We start from the raw sequence: 15,889 nt of genomic DNA on the forward strand, positions 1-15,889 counted from the left end.
CCACTCCTGTAACGTTGCCCTAAAAAGTCTTATATTACATTGTTTGATAGTATCAGGAACTTTATTATAAATTTTAATAAACATAGCAGTGCTATTATTTTGGTACAGTGATGTTCTTGGGATAATGTCTAAAACTAACCTCTCTGCATTACGAGTGTTACGTGGATATATGTCCTTGGCTTTCGTAAAAAGTTCTTGATGCCGTTTAACATGATTACAGACTTCCAATATATACATTGAAGGTACCGTTAATACACTAAGTTTGATAAATAATGGCCTACAAGACGTACGCGGGGTGGTGCCGCATATTGCCCTCAGACATTTTTTTTGTGCAATGAAAGCTCTGTTTAAATGCCCACTGTTACCCCAGACAATGATGCTGTACCTTAAAACGGATGCTACATAAGCGTGGTAAACTGTTAGAGCGGTATTTTGATTTGTTATATTCTTTAATTTTTTCAAAACATAAACGAATTTGTTAACTTTGTTACATACTTTATCAATATGAAGTTTCCAATTAAGGTTTTTGTCTATAATAACTCCAAGAAAGTTTACATCCATAACCTCCTCGATACTTACGTTGTCGTGTGCAATATTTAATTTTTGTACAGTATTTTTCTTACAAAATTCTATATAATTGGTTTTTAATAAATTAATTTTTAGATTATTAATGTCAAGCCAATTTATTATACATTTAACCGCATTATTAATATCCGTTTCATATTCATTATTGTCAATATTTTTATCACATGTCACAATCATAGAAATATCATCCGCAAATAAAACACATTTATGTCGGGTAATTAAAGGTATATCGTTAATATAAATTAAAAATAGTATTGGTCCTAGTACTGTTCCCTGCGGAACACCTGACTTATTGTATCTGTAGTCGGATTGATATGATTCTAGGGTGTTATTTTTATTAATTTTTTCAATAACTACACATTGTTTGCGATCTTGCAAGTATGAGGTGAACCATTGTAAAGCTGGGCCTCTAATACCTATGGCTTCCAATTTTTTCAATAAAATATGATGCGATACAAAATCGAATGCTTTAGTTAAGTCAAAGAATAAAGCGGTAGCACGTTTTTTTCTATCGATATTTTGTAACACCTCATTTATAATAGATAAGATAGCTAGAGTAGTAGATTTATTCCTTTGAAATCCATATTGATCATTATTGATAATATTATACTTAGAACAGTAATCAATGAAACGATTGAGCATACATTTTTCAAATAACTTTGATAGTACTGAAATCAGGGATATAGGTCTATAGTTGGCTATATCACTTTTAGCGCCCTTTTTATAAAGTGGTTTTACTATTGATAGTTTTAAAAGATCAGGATAGTATCCACATTCAAAAGATAAGTTGATTAGAAATGTTAAAACTGGAGCCAATTCCATTATGCATGATTTTATAATTTTTGTTGATATTTCGTCAAACCCCTCTGAATTTGTGTTTTTCAATGCCATTGTTTCATTAATAACCTCATTAACAGTTAACGGTTTCAGAAATAATGAGTTACCCGTGTCATTTACGGTTCGTATCTTGCAATTATATGAAGTGTTAACTGAGGGCATGGAAGTTATGTCAATAAAGTAATTATTAAATGCATTCGCTATTTGTTTAGGGTCAATTATATTTTCGTCATTATATTTAATACTATTTATGTCATTGTTTTTTGTATTAGACGTTTCGTCTTTTATTACCTGCCAAGAAGCTTTACACATATTTTTACTATTGGCAATTAATCTAATATTGTAATTTTTTTGTGCTCTAAATATACATTGTCTATATATTTTTGAATATTGTCTGTATATATTTTTACCGTGTGGTGTTTTATTTTTGTAATATTTGAAACGGAGTTCTCTTTTTTTCTTACAACTTAATTTTAGACCCTCTGTCATCCATTTTGGTTTAGATATCTTCCTATTTATTTTAATTTTATTTATTGGGAAGCAAAGTTTGTATATTAGTGTAAATATTTCGTAAAAATTGTTGTATGCTACATTAATATTCCTAGATTCCAATACATCTGAAAACGTTAATTTTTTTATATAGTTCCTAAATTTGGTAATATTTTCAATACTGTAATCTCTTTTATAAATAAAATACTCTTTTTGCTGTTGACATGTAATATTAATAGGGAAATTAAGTAACTGAGCAGTATCATGATCAGATAAATGAAGAGATAACACTAATACATTGGCATTCTTAATGTTACTCAATATGTGGTCAATACATGAAGAACCTCTAGTAGCTACATTTATATGTATTTTTAGATTATGGCTATTAGCTACGTCATATAGGTAATCAGTAGTTTTCCCCGGGTTTAGTGTATTAATATTAAAATCACCGGTTAGAATGATCTTCTTTTTCCCACATTTATCCTGTAATTCTAGCAATAAACAGTCAAGTTTTTTAAGAAAAAAATTAGCATCCGATGTCGGTGTCCTATATAAGCAAATTATGACTACATTTAAATCTGTAACCTCAATACCACAACATTCAAACAACCTAGACATAGCATGATTTTGAATGAATGGAAGTTCCTTTGACTCCCAACCCATTTTTGTCAAAATACAAACTCCACCTCTACAGCTATCCCGAGAAAAAGTAGCAGCAAGTTGATACCCATTAATTTTTAAATAGTTTTCATGACCTATTTTCAAGAATGTCTCTGAAAAGCATAATATATCTGGTTCTATATCTCTATCCTTCAGTTCTATAAGTGTATATGTTTTTTATATATATTTGAATTTTATATTTTGACGTTCTGTTTTTGTATACCGTTTGTTTTCTCATGCCACATTCATTGTTTACATTTTTGTTAGAGAGCTTATTACACTTATTTGACCTCACCTAGGAACGTGTCACATTTTAAACCAGCTTTAATACAGTCCTATCGTAACATATGCCTTGTCTATTCTTGTTTTTGTCTTAAATATCATAAATTTATGATATTTAACTATACACTTATAGTGACTGTTAATTGAATAAACCCGCACGTTAGTATGTTTTTTAATGAGTAATGGCGGCTGCCTGAAAATCAGCGCTGTATAGGTGCACCTCATTGAAGTTGCACTTATATCAGCAACAGTTGAGGCAGCTCCTATTGCCGACTTTATATTTTATTTTTTGTTTTGTGTATTATTTGTAATTTGTTGTGTTATGTTAGCAATAAATGAATTATCTATCTGTCTAGGTATGGGTTACTTCATTCATACTGCATCAATTGTTTCAATATTAAATGAAACAGCAATTAATCATTTGTATAAATTTCATTAAAAATAACGGATGAATTTGGAAAAAAGATGGCGTACTAATCCATTTTCGTTTAAACGATCGGCCGCGCGGATTTGACGCCTTGATTTATGACGTTGGCGGGAACAATAAGCCGATGACACACTGACGGTTTCCAGTGACTTAATAACACAGTTGCTAACAATTCCGATTTGAGAAATGTTAAAATGAATATATTTGCAACATCAAAAAAAAAAAAATAAACATTTATTCATGTAGCCGCTTATGAACGTTAAATTAAACCCTGGACAATTAACACAACGCCATCTAGTCTTATGGTAAGCAGAGCTTGTTATGGTTGCTAGACAACTGATACAAATATATAGATATATTTTTTCGTAAATACATACATATTATATATAGAAAACACTCATGAATACAAGTGTTTGCACAGTGCGAGGAATCGAACCCGCAACCATCGGAGGTAAGGCGGTACTTTTTTAAGTTTGGAATTAGGAATTGTGAATCGTATTACTTAGCTCGTAATGTCTGAAGTTTTTTATGTATTTCGAATAGCAAATAAGCGGATATCAGATTATTATATTGCGCTCATAGTACTTCATGAGTTGTTATTACGTACTACGTCATTCTTCCGCACCCTATAATTTGGTTGCTATACTTCACCCTCCAAACGAAAAACACCTAACAAATAAAGTTACTTAGCAGATGAAATAGGTGTTACAAAGATATCCATGTAGACGACTGTACCAAGTCTACTCTGGTAAATATTATTCTAACTAACTGTTACTAATATTATAAACGTGAAAGTTTGTGAGTATGTATGGATGTTTGTTACTCTTTCACGCAAAAACTACTGAATGGATTTTGATGAAACTTTACAGTAACATAGCTTATACATCAGAATAACACATAGGCTATAATTTAAAAATATATTATATGAATTGGGCGAAGTATAATGATAAATGTCAAGTAAGTGTAACTCAAACGTACTTGAGCAGGTCATCTAGTCTAGTCTTATTATGTATAAGTACCAAATCTCACAAAACTGGATTATAATTTGCTATATTTGAGAATTGTTAGCAATTTTATTATATAATACGGCATAGGGTTACGTATAAAAAGATGGCCGTTTCGACGTCCAAGTGGGCTCACATTGTTTGACGCCCGGCACGCCTTTTAAGTGAGGGATGAACATTTGCATACACAAAGCAGGCGATTGCTTTGATACGTCAAAAGATTGTTTCACTTTAAGAATTTTAGCATAAAAAATATGTATTTTGATCGTACGCTCATATCGGAGAAAGTTCTAACAAGGGAAATGAGGGTATCAACTTTCTTTGTGTATAAATCTGGGGAGGTCTCGGATATTTTGGTCCCTATTAGCATCTGATTAAATTCATTGGTCTCTAGAGGACATTCGCTCTGATAGCGTAGCCTAATCCTAACCTAATCTTGCTGCTCATTTGACGGCGCCTTTGACCATAGACATAGAAATTGTATTAGTGTAATCATAGTTTGTTTATAGAAATTTGTAGTAGATTTAGTTTATAAATTATCAACATTTTTAGAAACATAAATTGTTAGAGATTTTTGACAGCGATGTCCTTTTACTGCAGAAAGAAGAAGATTCTTAATAAAACAACAATAAACAAAAAGAGTCACAATTGGTATAAAGCTTGCAAACCCTATTGTTTGGTGTAAGGATTACCAAAATCTATGCTATGCGAATTGATTTTGATGATTGTTTTTGTAACCTATATATAGGAATTACACTTATTTTAATTGTGTACCGATTGCAGTGGCGTTTGATAGAATAATAAAATCCATGGAAAATTCGCACGGCTCTATCTAGTTCTAAGTTAAACAGAGCTTGTCTTATAAGTATTAGACAACTGATAGATGTACTTAGATACATTTTTTGTAAATACACACAAAATATACCCTGAAACACCCTGACAAACAAACCTACTCATGAATCCAAATAATTGTACCGATCGAGGAATCGAACCCGAGATCATAACATGTAAAGCGTTGTGCTAAACCGCTACATCACAGAGACCATGAATAATATATATGTGGGGTAGTGTAGTTTTTTAATCAACCCTGAGTGATGAAAAAACAGTTGTATCTGAACTTAATTTGAACCTTTTCATGAAGATATTGCCCGTTTTTAGAAATACGTCAATAGAGTTCATATTCGTAGTTCAGTCCGTGTTGGCATTCTTTAAAAATTAGTACCGTAAGCCAGTTAACGGGCAAGCAATTTCCTCCGACCATCTTCAGCCGTCAAAATCAGATACCAACGACAGTAAGTGCTTTGACATCTTAGTAATATTTAATTAACTAGTATTCTTAATATCTCTATTTGTCTTTAACTTTTCGTAATTTTTTACGTTTAAATCTCGTTTTTGTTAAGTATCGATCTATGGAATTGTTCACAAAGCAAGTTAGTGTTGTTTTTTTATACCACGATCGTGGCAAACAAGCATACGGCCCATATGATTGTAAATTGTTATCGTAGCCGTCCATAGGCTACGATAACAATTTACAATCATATGGGTCGTATGCTTGTTGTTGCCAGAGTCACCAGGTCGAAACATAACACCATAACCACTATTTGTTAAATGGAGCCTATACTTAAAGTTAGATAGATAGATTAGAGAGATAGATAAGATAACAGAACCCAAGACAAGTAGTTACAAATTTTACTAGAAATTTTCTAATAAAATTTGTTCTCCTACATTCGGTTTTTTTCTACCTATCCTTTTATATATATGTTATAATATAATATATAATGTTACGCGGATCTCTCTGCCTACCTTTTAAGAGACATGGGATGAAGATAGATTGACCACATGGCGCAAAGCATGGTTCTGTTTGTGACATTTTTATCTTACTATTCGTATAAATTCGAAAATTTGTATGTATGGATGGATTGTAAGTACTGAACGAATTTTTATGAAACTACAGTAATATAGCTTACACATCAGACTAACGGGTTTTATACTAGTAAATCATAATTGAATATAGGAAGGACTATGTAAATATAAAACTCGGTAAGTACGTTTTATAGGCATTACATTTTTAAATATGGTATAATATAAGTATGTATATAATGTATTTTGGCGGAAACTCTGTAAAGTATACTACAGTACTTAGTATACGTTCGTAATAGCTATTGTAATATTTAATAGATTAAAATTATAATCGCTTTCAATTTAAAATTTGTAACACAAACAAGCTACGTTTAAAATTTAATAAATTCGTCTGTTTTATTCGGAAAGCATGGAACGGAAAGAATAGATTAACTCCACCGTTGGATATTAGTGCCGGTAGTCGGCAACTCTCGGGGGCTCTCCAAAATTTATTCTGTGGTGGCAATGCTAATGAGTTCAGTCTAGTACTTTTGTACGGCTATGATCCCCTGGTACTAATGTACCTGGCAAATTGTTGTAATATAATTTAAATTGAAAAAATATTACGTAAGTAAAAGTACTTTTTTTAAAAGATTAAATGAAATGAAGTGAAATGAAAATTCTTTATCCTCACAGAATACAAGAACACATTTATATACGCTATTAATATATAAATATATATAAACGTATCATATTAAAAAGGAAAGAAGCGACAATGGGCGCCCTATCGCTGAAAAGCGATTTCTTCCAGGCAACCTTAAAATATAATATAGTAAGTAAATTTACGACAAAGAAAGCTATGCAAATTCGAATTAATTTGGAAGAATAAACGATTGATCAATCGATAATTGAATGAGAAAATTTAATATGAATGATAGGACGAATGACGTCAGTCATTCTTAGTAGTTTGAGATGCCTTAGGAAATAGACAAATAATACTCTGATCTAAAGTCAACGGGGTACCAAAAAGTAGAAAGAGGCAATAATTTATTTCTGACAGATATTCAAACATTTTTTTGACTAATGAGCTCAAATTTTATGATTAAACTTTTCTCCAGATTTCCTTAAAAGGAATAAGTTTTTTATGGAAATGTGTGTGTGAATTAGTGTATTGTTATGTGTATTGTATATAACATGGTTTCAGGACCTCCATTTTGTAATATAAGTATCCCAACAATTATTTTTTAATTATCCTGTGTGTACAACAATTTGTTAATTTATTTTAATTTGTTTTTATTTAATTCGAGTGCTCATTTTGCTCATTTTGTGCTAAAAAAACTATGGGGGCGGCCTAATACCAGAAGAGAATAACATGGGTGTGGTACCAGGAAAGCATATACATTACATAGGTATAATGAAGAGGCAATCAAACAAATTGCCCACACAAAATGGTTGTCAAATTTAAAGTCCTATTTGCAGAGCGCTCTGCATTTCGTTGTGAAACAATAGTAATTCCATTAGCTATTAATCGCCACAGACAGACTGCAAATACAGATGTATATATAGGTATATTGTATCTACATATATATATGCAGTGTTCCTATTGAGAATAAAAACGTCATATGTAGAGACCGTGGTGATTTAGAATTGCACTTTACACGAATTACAAAAAGATTTCCTTTGCTCTGTATGATATAATCTCTGTATGATTTAAAAGTACTAGTCCTTTTATACGACGGTCTCAGCTCGAGACGACTATTCAAATCGGCGGATTATACTAAGCAAATCCTAGTATGTTTCCTGTAAAGTTTTTAACTTTCCAGAGCATATAACCACAAGGGTATTGTATAGTAATACTTTATCATATTTGATTTACGTTGTGCATGTGTGTAGGGTAATACATATCAATTAAGTTGGACTAATTACCATGAGATTTCGTAGAGGTATCTAAATATTATCTTTTTGGTTTACTCAAATATTAATTAGAGCAATTAGCCCACTGGTAATTCAGTTCATATTTGTTTCACATACTGTGGTTAATATTAAAATAATTTTGTGTTGGTGATATGTTAAATAACAAATTGTAGATAAGTTTAGTGTTAATTGAAGGAGTTTCTTTTTTGACTTCTCTAATACTGTTGGTCGCAGCTGGCCTTTACAGCGGCACCGGACGATAGGGAGCGAGTGCAGATGGCACTCCATCATCACCATCCACTTCCACCTGACGGACACGACTTTATTCTGAGGGCATCGTTAGCGGTTCGAATCTCGGCTCAGGCTATCGTAATTCCGTTTGAATTGGACGGGAGATTGACTCGAGGGGGGACGGACGTCGATCGGAGGGGGGACGGGGGATCGAAAGGGATTGTTAATAATGGGGCATTGACCATATTGCTAGCTCAGAGTGAAATTTACGCGGTACCCACTGGAAATTTCTTCTTTCATTCTTCAATTCGGACAAAGCCGGAATATGTCTCTAAAGTAATTTACTTTTGTTAATATTTTAGTAACTCCAATAAATATCGGAATATCATTGAAAAGGTCATTTATATAATATAGGTATATAATTGAAATTCTGAAACATACGTTTTCAATTAATTATAATTAGGCTTTTAGGAAATTCGGTCTTTTGAGTATGCGCATTTTTATTCATTGACTAGCTGTTCCCGAGACTTCATCCGCGTGGAATGTAACTTTATTTTTTTAAAATAAAGAATTTTCTGAAATAAATGTAGCCAAAAAAAGTCCCGTTAACAAACAATTTTTTATTTTGGTATATGTACCGTATTTATATTCATATGCATGTAGTAAAAAACGGTTATTTCAATATTACAAACCGACACTCCAATTTTATTTACATGTATAGATAATGATAATTCATTAGGGGCTATTCATAAATAACGTGACACATTAAGGGGGGGTAAACATAGTGTGACATTCTGTGACAAGCGAGTGGTAGAGATCCTAAATTTTATGATGTCATATATCAAATTTAATGTAATCTAACTAGTGGATAATTATGAACGTGAGGACGGTTCAGTTAGCCGATCGTGACAATTTCACCTGGAATTTATCACGATGGTTCCCAGGGGGAACCGCGTGGAGGTCAATCTGACATGGTACATTGCTGGTAATGGGGTCAAGAGTCCACATTAGTAACAAACCCCTTTCCCTTTCATCCCATAGTTAATATGTACCATGTCAGGTTAACCTCCAAGCAGTTCCCCCAAAATACCATCATCATTACCAACATTACCAGCAATGTACCCTGGCTGATTGACCTCCACGCGGTTCCCCCTGGAAACCATCGTGATAAATTCCAGGTGAAATTGTCACGATGGGCTAATTGACCTGACCTCATGCACACTTATCATCCTCCACTGGTGCCCTGCAAGCGTAAACTCCTTGTATTGTTTGTTGAACTCTGTTTTCCGCATTTAGACTCTCATTTGGACCGTAGTAGTTAAGCGTGTAGAGCCGAGACTACCAAAGTATCAAGCGAAGCTCCTCCCAGGAACGCAGAGCCCGCTGTTGTATTCACAAACTTCACGGAGCGACCTCACTGTTCCGAGGATTTGTGTACGTTGTATGATTATATTTATATATATAAAAATCCATTGCGTAAGATCATATCAGTTTATCGCCTAGTTCCCAGCAAAGTAAATCACCGAGGTAATTTTCTAATAATTTCCATATAACCTAGAAGAGCTGTTATTTAAAAGGCCTGTCGCCGTCGCCGGCGGCATCCATAACTGTAATATTCCAACGTACCATACATAAATCTTCATAACCGCCATCTTGAAGTGCATTTTCCACGTAGGTGGGTAATTTCCAGGTGGCAACATTTATCATCGTTCGCGTGTTACTAGTATCGGGATAACTAATGTGCTGCTATTTTTACCCGCCCAAATTTTGGTTAGGTAACAATTTATTTTGCAGCTGGAAATTATCGTAATAATAATAATTTTATTTGCTCAAAAACATAACATTATAAGATCATGTGCCATAGCAATGGTCTGTAAAATATTATTGTTTAAAAATTGTACACAAATAATTTGCAAAAGAAAAAAATAATAATGATAAATTAGGATATCTCCAGACGATACTTAGAAGAGTCCGGTATATAAAATGGTATGGTATGATACGGTATATAAAATTCTATAATAAAACCTTTCTCGTATTTCTCTTAATAATGTGATTTTATTCATCTTCAATGTGCCAAGAATATCATTATAAATTTTTGAAAAATATGCGTATTCATATACGCATATTTTTCATACCTCCGCATATACGAGATGTTTTGTTTATTGTTATAGTCTCTTGATCAAATGAGAGAGATCAACTGAGAATAGATTAATACATATAGTTTGTTTCTTGTCTATAGTCTTACTGAATGTTAAATTAATTATGGTCGAATTTTGTCTACTGGGAGACTCTAGTAGTCACTCAGTAGTCAAAATTCGACTATTTTTATTAAGTAAAAAAAAGACAATGACAGCACACACAGGTGTAGATAAGTAGGTAATAAATAAAAAACGTATTTTATATAATTGGAATGGTAAATAACCTGACAGTCCACGTGATGATAGGTGGTAACAGTCGCCTATACACATGTAGTCATCATTTGACGCTGATGGTACCGCTATTGGTTTGTTATTCCTGAAGTCGAATATGGTATACCTCCATACCCTGGAATTTCACTGCTGTTTTAACCGAAAGACATTTTACATTTTAGCAAGGTACTCTACGGCTAATATAACTGCCAAATACCAACGCAAACGATTTAGTAAAAGTCTAAAACTAAACAATATTTAAACAAAAAAACAAAATGCCCGTATTATAACAATCCTTATGATCTAATACTCAGCGTTAATTATTTATTTAATTTAATAATTTACTCGTCGAAATTATTGAGCGGTAAAGGCATTTTGGTTAGACCTTATATACCACATAAGTGCTACGATTACTTCAAATATTTGAACCTATTTATAACAGCACACAAATTTGAACATAGAGGATTTAGGTTATACCGTGAAATCATCGAGTCTTCTACGAATTCCTCCGCTTTATTTCCAAATATATTGCTCTTTTGAAAGCCTATTTAATATAAGATTGGGTTTTAAGGAGCGAACACCTCACCTCTCCAATATTCAAGAGCGGCTCCATGCAATTTTAATTCTTTCTTAAGAGGCATCCCATAATATATTCTGTCGTAAATTACACTTCCAAAATTAATATCCCAGGTATTTTACTCTGCTTTTGTGTGGCAAAGTTCGCGGTTCGGTCGACGAGATAAAGTATAATAATAAACGGCAACACTGCTAAGGAAGGAAATACTTACAGAACGTTTCTCTCCCTTGACAGGTTAATACTGTTGATCACCTGGAAAAAAAATGAAAAGAATATATTGAAATGTAGCTCTTATAGAAACAATATAAGGATGGAATTCGTGCAATGAGAAAATTGAATGTAAGTTTCCTTGTGACGAAATATTGACACGGTTACGACTTTTGTGATAATGCAGTGACTTCGTTTTATCATAGATAACATAATTTTATTATTGTCAGCTAAATTCGAGTATGAAAGGATGAATATTAAAAGCGTATATTCACACGACCCGATTTGTCAGTCCGATCTATCGGGTCGATCTGTTGTATTCTGACGAATTCATAACCATACTGGTTAGTTAAGTAACGATTTGGTGGATCGGTTGGATTCTAACTAATTGTCGTAAGATTAGTTTGGTTAGACGAGTCGCATTGTTGGGTCTTCTACGTGAGTATCTCAGTTTACTTATTTTAGTCGATATACTGTTTCGGTTGTAGGATGAAATAAGACAATGAAACTACAGGATAAGAGACAACCGATGGTCGCGGGTTCGATTCCTCGCACGGCACAAACATTTGTATTCATGAGTATGATTGTTTGTATCGGTCTGGGTGTCTTCTATGTATAATATGTATGTATTTAAAAAAAAAACCTATGTATATGTATCAGTTATCTAGTACCCATAACACAAGCTTTAGCTAGCTTAACTTGGGTCTAGAGGGCGCTGTGTGAATTGTCCTGAGATTATTATTATTATTAAGACATCATAGTCCCTTTGAAAGACAACGCTGTGTATGAGTATTAACTGAAAAAAAAAGGTAAATGAATCGACATGTGACAACTACTAATATTATAAAGATCATATCACTGGTGCATATGATCATATCATACATGCATTCAGGAGTTCAGGACCTTTGGGTGAACCCACATGAGTCAAAACATATACTCATGGTGAAGAAACTCCAAAAGATATATATTGGTGTCAGTATCCATAAGAGTGCCCAATAATTGTTTGATGTTCCATGCATTGCGTCTATTCAACGGTGCAGTTAATCGATATCCAGATCTAGGTATATTTCTTTATAATTTGTTGGAATTTCATAGGATAGCAGTAGATTATATAGGTAGTATGTAAAATTAAGATTGCTTTTCTTGTAATTATGTATGCAATCTTTCTAAAGGCCTATTGGGAAACTGTAAAGCTCGCTTATTATGATCACATGATGTAAAGAAATAAATAAAATAAATAAATGCGAAACTGTGTATGTGTGCTTTTGTGTGTAGCTAGGGCTATATTGCTCAACAGATACTAATGAAATTTGATATCAAGATAGATTGTATTATAAGAACGGACTTAGACAACATATATAAATAAATAATGTGTTAAATAAACTGTTGTTTGTGTTCACAGTATTATATAGCGGAATGCAAGATATGTTGATAGTAGACATGAATCTTTCCCGCGCTCGTGGAGACCAGAAATCTATTTTTTTGTTGGAAATATAAACATTTCGCGTGCTTGTTGACAAATGTACATAATTCTAGGACTTATTCAGCTGTATCCGTGAGATTTTGTCTGTTAAAATTGTGCAAATGTCTGTTTTTAAAAGTCAAATGTTATAAAATATATGATTAATACGTATCGTGACTTCGTATCGTTTAATAACGTAAAGTGTAAATAAATGTATAATACAAAAATATAAACGTACTACTTAATATAAATAATATATTAATAACTTCGATTATTATTATTATAATATATATAACTTCTTATGATCTACGTCGTATATCTATTACGTATATCTATTAGACGTAGATTGTAAGAAGTAAACTTCTATTTCATCTATTACAGCCGACAAGCTTTCGTTTAGTTCAGGATGCAGATTAGGCAAAATTACAGAATGAGAGTCATGACATCCTAGTCCACTGAAATTACAAAGCATGAGTGGTATCACGGGTGTCACATGATAACGTGATGTCCGTAGTGCTATTTACAATTTAGACATCATGAAGCCCGTCAGCTCATTTGCCATATATAAAAAGAAAAAAATTATAAAGGAAAGAAAAAAGATCGATGTACAATTTTGAATACATAAAATGAAAAAAATTAAGAAGGAAAGAAAAAAAAATCAATTAATTAATACAATTTTGATAACAAATGTAGAATATTTAATCATGGAAGAAATATCCTACTACTACTACCTAAGATAATAGTTTATTTCCTAAATTGACGGGATTATTTGAATTGAATTTAGGATTTCATTTATTCTATTTGTCTATTATTACTACACTACTATAAAAGAATATTAAAATATTAATATCGTAAACAAAGTAGCTACTAAAGTCAGCTAACAAACAAAGCTGCTTTGTGCTAAAAATTTTTGAAGCAATGGCGAAAGTATATGATACCGTGTGAATTATGCGGCGGCATGCATTCACGGCGAGAGCACGTCTGTATATACAGAGATATACGAATGTATGTTAGTTACAACATAGGTAAACAATAATATAACGGCCTTGATGGTCTAGCGGTTAGCTTACCGCACCGTCTTACTCCCTATGGTCGCATGTTAGTTCCTAGCGTAGGGTTTTTTTATATAGGTGATTATGGAATGGTGCACCCGCCTGCGCTAACGGTTTACGCTGGCGGGGCACCAGTGGAAGATGATGGTTTCCAGGGGGAACCGCGTGGAGGTCAACCTGACATGGTATATTGCTAGCAATGAGATCATCATTCCACATTACTAATAATCCCCTTTCCCCCCCTAGCGTAGGGTATAATTGTTTGTGTCGGTCTGGATGTTATTATGTATGTATTTACAGATAGAAATATATTTAAGTGTTTGACGACCTCGGTGGTGTAGCGGTTCAGCACACCGCTTTACGTCCGATGGTCGCATTTCCAATTTCCATGTATAATATGAATAATAATAATATATTTTTTAATTTTTACACAATGACACTAATTTATAGGCCGTAACATTTGTGCTAGGGAATCCCAGATGTTACAGATAACCTTCCACAATGGTTGGTTCAATTACACAATTTTTACGTAGCTTTGACGTATGTACTTTAATTTTTACTATCTTATATGACATCTGATGAATTTGTTTATGAATGTATTTACGAAAAAAATATATGTATGTATTTGATCTGACCACCGAGACCTTCAATACTACGAGTACTAAAAATATGCAGTTACTAATTTTCTGAAATACTCATAATTATCTGGAAAACACTATTTCTATTTTGTATGGCTCGCTGTTAAGTAACTAACAATTAATTCAATTCTACAGCTACAAGGTCCCATATGGCTGAAATTGAAACAAAGGAGAATGTATTTCAGTGCTAACAAAGTACCGTCCAAAATAAACAAGAATAGTTGAACAGTAAAATGAAATATTCTTACTATTCCTGCAAAATGTAATGTAGTAGTGTACAAAGTCTATTTTTTTTAAACCTATGGTTAAATTGCATTGTAAACTTTTATAGTGCGTGTCTCTCTACTACATTTTTTTTTATCTCAGGACAATTTATAAAGCGCCATCTAGATCCAAGTTAAGCTAGTTAAAGTATGTGCTATGGACACTAGATAACTCATACAAATACATATATAGTTTTTTTTTCGTAACTACATTCATATTATACATAGAAAACACCCAGACCGATACAAACAATCATACTCATGAATACAAATGTTTGTGCCGAGCGAGGAATCGACCCCGCGACCATTGGAAGTAAGGCAGTGTGACACCGCTAGACCACCGAGGCCATCGTAATACAAATTTGGTAAATAAATAAATAAAATTTTGGTTTAATTATTAAATAATTAAATTTTGGTTGTATTTTTTGGCAAATTGAAAATATAGAAAGAAATATAAAATATAAAAGAAATATAAATATAAAACTATTATTAAGGATGATTAAAAAATGACTGGTCTTATCTTAATCAAATTTATATAAGAACATACGAGAAGCAGTAGCTTTCAAACAAAAAAAGAAATATAAACATTGGTTCCCGTAGAAAAAAGTTTTATGATAATTCTCATCTGTAATATATGAAATATACATTTGAATAGTACAATTTCGTAAAATAATACAAAATAAAAAACTTTTGCTAGTTGACTCCAGCACTAAATATATTAATAATTCATACAAAATTGTAAGTTTTATTAAATAGTTTTAATCTCCTACAAAAAAGTCTGTATTTGTTTGGCATCATAGCGCCTAAACGGACGTATCGATTTTGGTTTTTTTTTTGTTTGAAAACTGAAGTAATGGAGGTGGTACTTAGCTGCACTTTAATCAATAACTAGCTGTGCCCGCGGTTTCATTCGCGTGAAATTTATACCCTATATATAGTTTTGCTGTGTAAGCTATATTAGTGTAAAGTTTCATCAAAATCCGTTGATTAGTGTTTGTTGATTAGTTTTTGTGT

At 32.6% G+C, this 15,889-nt stretch overlaps 1 protein-coding gene across 1 annotated transcript in view; it reads right to left on the minus strand.

Annotated features, from left to right (window-relative positions):
• The window catches only part of LOC131844786 (uncharacterized protein CG3556), a 126,429-nt gene that overhangs the window by 70,716 nt on the left and 39,824 nt on the right, over positions 1-15,889 (minus strand). Inside the window, exon 2 of the mRNA XM_059193754.1 lies at positions 11,465-11,505. The gene's annotated coding sequence lies outside the window, so the exon portion shown is untranslated. The remainder of the gene's footprint in view (positions 1-11,464; positions 11,506-15,889) is intronic.

The sequence above is a fragment of the Achroia grisella genome, unplaced genomic scaffold (genome assembly GCF_030625045.1).
Source record: "Achroia grisella isolate CSIRO2021 unplaced genomic scaffold, CSIRO_AGI_Agris_v1 utg109, whole genome shotgun sequence".
Lineage (NCBI taxonomy): Eukaryota > Metazoa > Arthropoda > Insecta > Lepidoptera > Pyralidae > Achroia > Achroia grisella.